The sequence below is a fragment of the Paramisgurnus dabryanus genome, chromosome 9 (assembly GCF_030506205.2).
Source record: "Paramisgurnus dabryanus chromosome 9, PD_genome_1.1, whole genome shotgun sequence".
NCBI classification, from domain to species: Eukaryota; Metazoa; Chordata; class Actinopteri; order Cypriniformes; family Cobitidae; genus Paramisgurnus; species Paramisgurnus dabryanus.
In genome coordinates this window covers 2041987-2047986 of record NC_133345.1, presented here as the reverse complement: position 1 = coordinate 2047986, position 6000 = coordinate 2041987, and the positions used below count along the sequence as shown (strand labels likewise).

The window sequence follows — 6000 nt, the reverse complement described above, 5'->3', positions numbered from 1 at the left end:
TTGCTTTTTACCTGGGTTTTATCAGGTTCGCAGTCGGGACATTTTTAATCCATAGTGTATGCATAATTAATTTCAAAGAAATAAGAAGTAAAATGTGTAAGTATTCCTCAAAATGTGCTTTGGACTAAGTCCCCCGTCATCACAGCAAACGGGAGCAGACCCGAATAGGTATGTCTAGTTATTTTATTAAAAATTTCCAGCCGTCTGTAAATTTATGTTTGAAAGAAAAAAGTAAATTAATATCTTACTTACTGTTTTTGTCTTGTTTTCTAGTGAATATCTGACAATGCTTAAATGGAGATACATTTACTTGGTAAGCAAAGTGGCTTAAGATATTATGTATTGTAACAGAAAATTGTTATAAAAACGTTTTGTTTTTGCTGGGAATTCTTGTATATATTTCACAGCTATATAATTAATTATAATAACGCACTTTTTGTTGATAAACATGTTAAAAAATACATTAACACATAATAATGTGGCAACAAATCAAATGTGCATTTAAATGCAACAAGCAAAAATAAATAAATAAAGCAAATGCACGGAAAAGAAACGAGGAATAAAAGAAACACCGCGATTAAAAAAATCAGATCGCATACTTTGTAAAATAATTGAAATAAATTATAAAAATCAACAGGTTTATATTTAAAACAAATAAAAAATATCTGCCAGCGGGGTAAGAAAAATAAACTTAATTCTAGTTTCAACTTAATTCAATAATAAACTCAATTTAGGTTTATTTTTCTTACCCCACTGGCAGATATTTTTACTTGTTTTAAGCCTTAACCTATTACATTTTAGAATTTATTTCAGTAAACAAGACTTAAATTCTAAGCCACTTTGCTTATTAAGTAAATGTATCTCGATTTAAGAATTATTTTTTAACTCGAAAACATTAAGAAAATACTAAGTAAACGAACAAATTGGGATGTTCAAAACACTTAAATATTTTTTTTCACTCTACCCTTCATATTACAGCTGTCGAAAAACCACAGCAACGTTGACAGACCCGGAAGCCATGATACATTAGCAGTTTTTAAAATAAGTTAAATCTAGAATCCTTATTGGTTTTAGATACTTTAAAGCAATGAATGATCTTCTTTCTTTTGAATTGATTTGGTATTATGGAGGAGCTCTGTGTCTGGTTATTGAAGATGATTTGTTCTTTGCTCCTATGTTGGCTTATTTTTTTGTTATTTCCGTTACTATATATATTTTTTTCTTTGTTTTTTCTGATTTGAGGTTATGAAAATGTTTTAATTTGTAATAAAGGTTTTTTGAAAATTCTAAATTCTCTCTATCTCTCTCTCTCTCTCTCTCTCTCATGAGCGTGGATCAGATCCTGCATTAAAACATGAACTTCTGATTTGCTAGCTCAACGTTCTACCTCTGGGTTATACAATGAGAACGTATAGAGTTAAATGCCCGCTAGCCTCCACCCCAAAAGCCAGCGCCTTCGCCGGCTCCCCCTTTGGCTGCGTCTATTCCGGTATCGCTTCTCGGCCTTTTGGCTAAGATCAAGTGTAGTATCTGTTCTTATCAGTTTATTGTCTGATACGTCTCCTATCCGGGGACTATATGTTAAATGGATTTTTGACCTTCGGAAATGGAAGCGGAGCTTGCTCCTTCCACTCCATGCATCAACATGGTATTGCAGTGTTTCCATGAATGGTGCGCTCCCCATCTCGGGGATAAATAAGTCAAGTATAAAAAAAAGAATTTGCTTCTTTTGTGCGTGAATGACGGTGTTTTTTCTAATCCGTGTGTTTTAAAATTGCTGTGATTTCGTTGGCTTTATTGGTTTAACGAAAAGCTTGCGTGGAAATGAACACGCTGATAAAGAAATGTTTTTGTAATGTATTTAATTAATTTCTTTACAAGTTTGCGGAGGTGATACGAGGACGAATTAAACATCCTCGACACAGCTGAAGGCGCAACAAAAGCGAACGAGACCGATTGGAATGTTAAAAACACCTGAAAACTTTTTTCACTACCCTTCATACTACAGCTGTCGAAAAACCACAGCAACGTCGACAGACCTGGAAGCATAGCTGTACTTGTTTAACTCACAACGACAACGGGTAAGTCATTGAGCCCTGTGTTTTTATTTATCCACGTTCTAAAATTGCTATGCTTTCGTTGTTTCTTGATTGCTCTGTACATTTCTTTGTTTCTATTCCACGTAAAGTTACTTTGTAATAACGAAACCATATATTTGAATGCGCAATTTAAATCCATTTGATTTAAATTGTTTCACATATTTCACTCTACACGGTTCAACCGGGCTGGAAACGGAATAAAAACAGGGTAGATCTCGAAGAATGTTTGGTCTCAGACGTGGCTTCGTGCGCTTTCCACCTGGTCACACACAGTAAATGAAATGTTAGTCGGACGGCCTCCGGGGGCGCCGTCGATGTGATCGGTCACAGGAAGATGCGGCCGTCTGGCCTCAAAGGGTGTCGCTCATACTTACCTGGCAGGGGAGACACCATGATCATGAAGGTGGTTCACCCAGGGCGAGGCTCAGCCATTGCACTCCGGTTGGGCTGACCCTTTGCGAATTCCCCAAATGTGGGAATCTCGACTGCAAAATTTCTGATAGTGGGGGACTGCGTTCGCGCTCTCCCCTGACCTTTGTGTTAAAAATAGATTCGCTTGTCGTTTTACGTAAAATCCAAGAGACGTCTAACCACGGCCCAAGAATACATTAGTCATCAAAAAAGCGGCTATTCAACGACTACATAACTTTTAATAGACAGCGAATAAGTGTCTAGGCTAAAACAAGGCTTAATTTGGGCTGTCAGTGAAAATCTAATAGCCGTTTGACCATTCCAAACGAATAGACTAGCCATTAAATAGAACCACAATCAAACGGCTACATGTCTAAGAGCACAAAATAATGCTTAGATGATTCTTTTACTTCCAATATAAGAGGTTCTCGGGAATGGCAATCATCCAAACTAATAAATTATAAAGGCTTTTATAAGAAAATGACAACAGTTAAACAACCTAGACAGCGTTGGGCAATACAAAATGCTAATAAATACAAGACAAATTGAAATATTGTACATGCATGTACATTAAACAAGCCAACAAATCTGCCAATGGGCTACGACAATTTTTCTTGAATTAAGTGTTTATATCTAGATTTGTTTCTTACCCCTTTGGCAGATTTATTTGCTTGTTTTAAGCCCAAATTCTGAGTTTTTTCTCCCTAAAGGCTAGGTTTATTTTCTTAGGGCATTTTGCTCATCAAAAAATGCATCTTATTTTAAGACTTTCTAGATATTTGTATAGTTAAAACAGTTCGAAATAACAAGTAAGAAATGATTTTTTGCAATGTATTCATTCATTCGCTACCCTTCATACTACAGCTGTCGAAAAACCACAGCAACGTCGACAGACCTGGAAGCGTAGCTGTATTTGTTTAACTCACAAAGACAACGGGTAAAGTATTTTCTTGATTACCTAAATGACTTGCTGTAGGAAAATAAGTTTAGGTTTAAGGGGGGAAATACAGTTTAAAGGGATATTTCAATTTATGATGATAATTCTGTCATCATTTACTCATGCATACAGGCTTACAACAACACGAGGATTAGTTTTTTTCTGAGTAACACAAAAGAAGGTATTTTGAGGAATGATGGTAAACCCACAGCAGATAGTCACCATTGACTTCCATAGTAGGAATAAAAAAATATGATGGAATTTAATAGGTACCATCAACCGTGTGCTAACCATCACTTTGCAAAATATTTTCTTCATCATTTATCACGATACTTCCAAAATATTTTTTCCTACTAAGTCAATATTTCATTATTTGCTTTACAAGCTTAAAAATGATGGTGACAGGATTCCATGGTAATCACAAACAGGTAAACAAGTAAAATAATCACTATTTACTTTTAAAAGCATTTTGAAAATTGCTTGCTTATGCTGGGAGTAAAGGTATTTCATGCAAAAGGTATTTATTTCCTCTTTAAAAGGTAATGTATGCTTCTTTTAAAGCTGACACATTTGCCACATTAAAATAACAGAAATGTGTACTGTTTAAACTTTTTGGAGCCGGTGTGTCTGTGTTCTTGGGGCACACATCTACATGTAAAAGCAGAATTGCTTATTATTCTTCTCTATTTCTTGTATAGGTCAATTATGAGTGAAGAACCGTTCACCAAATGAAGACCGCAGCCAGGTGACGGGATCCTGTGGTAATCACAAACAGGTAAACCAGTAAAATAATCATCATTAAATGTTAAAATAATTTTGAAAATTGAAGTTCTGTGTGTTCTTATTGTACTTTATTTATTTCTGCAGGTAAGCACCATACCGTAAGCTTCATTCCCTTTATAACAGGTAAGGTTCATACTGTTTTATTCTTTTGTACTGTTTTATTCGTACTGTTTTAAATCATTCAGTAAATGCAAAGTTAAACTGATGTGTTTTTAATCTAGATTTAAAAGTGTCTACTGTTGAAGCACATCTGATCTCTTCTGAAAGCTGATAATAACTGAATGCTGAGGCACCTTGTTTTGAGTGAACCCTTGTTTTTTCTAAATGACCTGATCCTATTGATCCGAGTAATCGGTTTCATATTCGATTAGCATATCTGTCATGTATTGTAGCCATGAAGTGGTTTTTAAACAAGAAACAGTACTTTTTAAATCCATTGACCATTGCAATAATCGGCCCTGCTGGTGATGAAAGCATGAACAAGTTTCTCTAAGTCCTGTCTTGAGACAAAACCTCTAATTCTGGCAATATTTCTGAGATGGTAGTAAAAGCAGAATTCCTTATTATTTTTCTCTATCTCAGGCTCTACGGCATATATGTCATGATTTTATTTGTCTATTTATATGTCTATTTACAAGGACTGCCTTGGCCAAATGTTGTTGTTAATTAATATTGAAGCAGTTATTTAACATAGGTCCTTTGAGTAGTGATTTGTGTAATGATCCATATATCTATTTTTATGTATATTTTTAACTTAGGAATGTGATTTTAAAGCTCATATTTGTTATTGTATGACACCTCTCATGTTATGAAAGTAAAAAATAAATGTATTTTCTGATGTCTTGCATTTCTGTTTTTAAACTGTTAATCCTTATCAAGTGCTATACATTAGAAAGTGGATATAGAGTGAAATGCACACGGTGAATAATGAACGCAGACCTTCAGTGCCGGACCTCTGACCCGCTAACCTCCATCCCGACAGCCAGCGCCTTCTCCGGATGCCATTGCGGTATCGCTTCTCGGCTTTTTGGGTAAGATCGAGTGGACACCGGGGACTACACGTTTAAATGGATTTTTGACCTTCGGCTATGGAAGCGAGGCTTGTTCCGTCCACTCCGTGCATCGACTCTGGCGCTTTCCGGGGACAAATAAGGTGAGTTTAAAATCAGAGTTTGCTTCTTTAGTGCGTGGTTGCCAGTTTGTTTGCCAGTCCGTGGTCCATAATACGTTCCGCGTTCGTGGTCTCTCCATCGCTCAGTACTTTTCTGTGTTTCTATTTTACGTAAAGCTAACACCAAAACGATTGTGGAAGGCGCTATATAGATTGTTCTCAAAGAAAAAAAAACGAGAAACAAACCCATGTGAATATGGGTCAAATTATCTAGGCGGAGCACTTCGTTCAAAGAAAAACGCAACAGAATTGTTTGCGTTGAACAAAGACAATGGTGCCTGCAGACATCGAATGTGTATTGTGGATAAAAAATGGCCAGTGGGGTGGGACAATTTTTCCTGAATTAAGTGTTTATGGGAAAAGTTCACGAATTTTTTCTTACCCTGTAGTCAGATTTATTTGCTTGTTTTAAGCATAAAATAACAGGAGAAGAAATTGTGTAGGGGGAGCAGAGGGTTTTTTTTCGTTCAAAGAAGAGCAGCGTGGCACGAATGAATGTTTGGCTGAAATGCTATCGTAATTTCCCCCTTAATTTTCCTTACAAACATGAAACCAGAGAGAAGGGTCAGTTGGCATCGAATTGCACCTTGTATTCGGTG

General features: G+C 36.0%; 2 non-coding genes across 2 annotated transcripts; both read left to right on the top strand.

The window, feature by feature from the left end:
- Positions 1 to 1491: 1491 nt before the first annotated feature.
- On the top strand, positions 1492 to 1682 carry LOC135764531 (U2 spliceosomal RNA). Its single transcript, XR_010540078.1, has one exon. It is a non-coding gene; the product is annotated as a U2 spliceosomal RNA (small nuclear RNA).
- Positions 1683 to 2465: 783 nt separating this feature from the next.
- Positions 2466 to 2630, top strand: LOC135764582 (U1 spliceosomal RNA). The gene has a single exon (XR_010540109.1). It is a non-coding gene; the product is annotated as a U1 spliceosomal RNA (small nuclear RNA).
- Positions 2631 to 6000: the final 3370 nt, after the last annotated feature.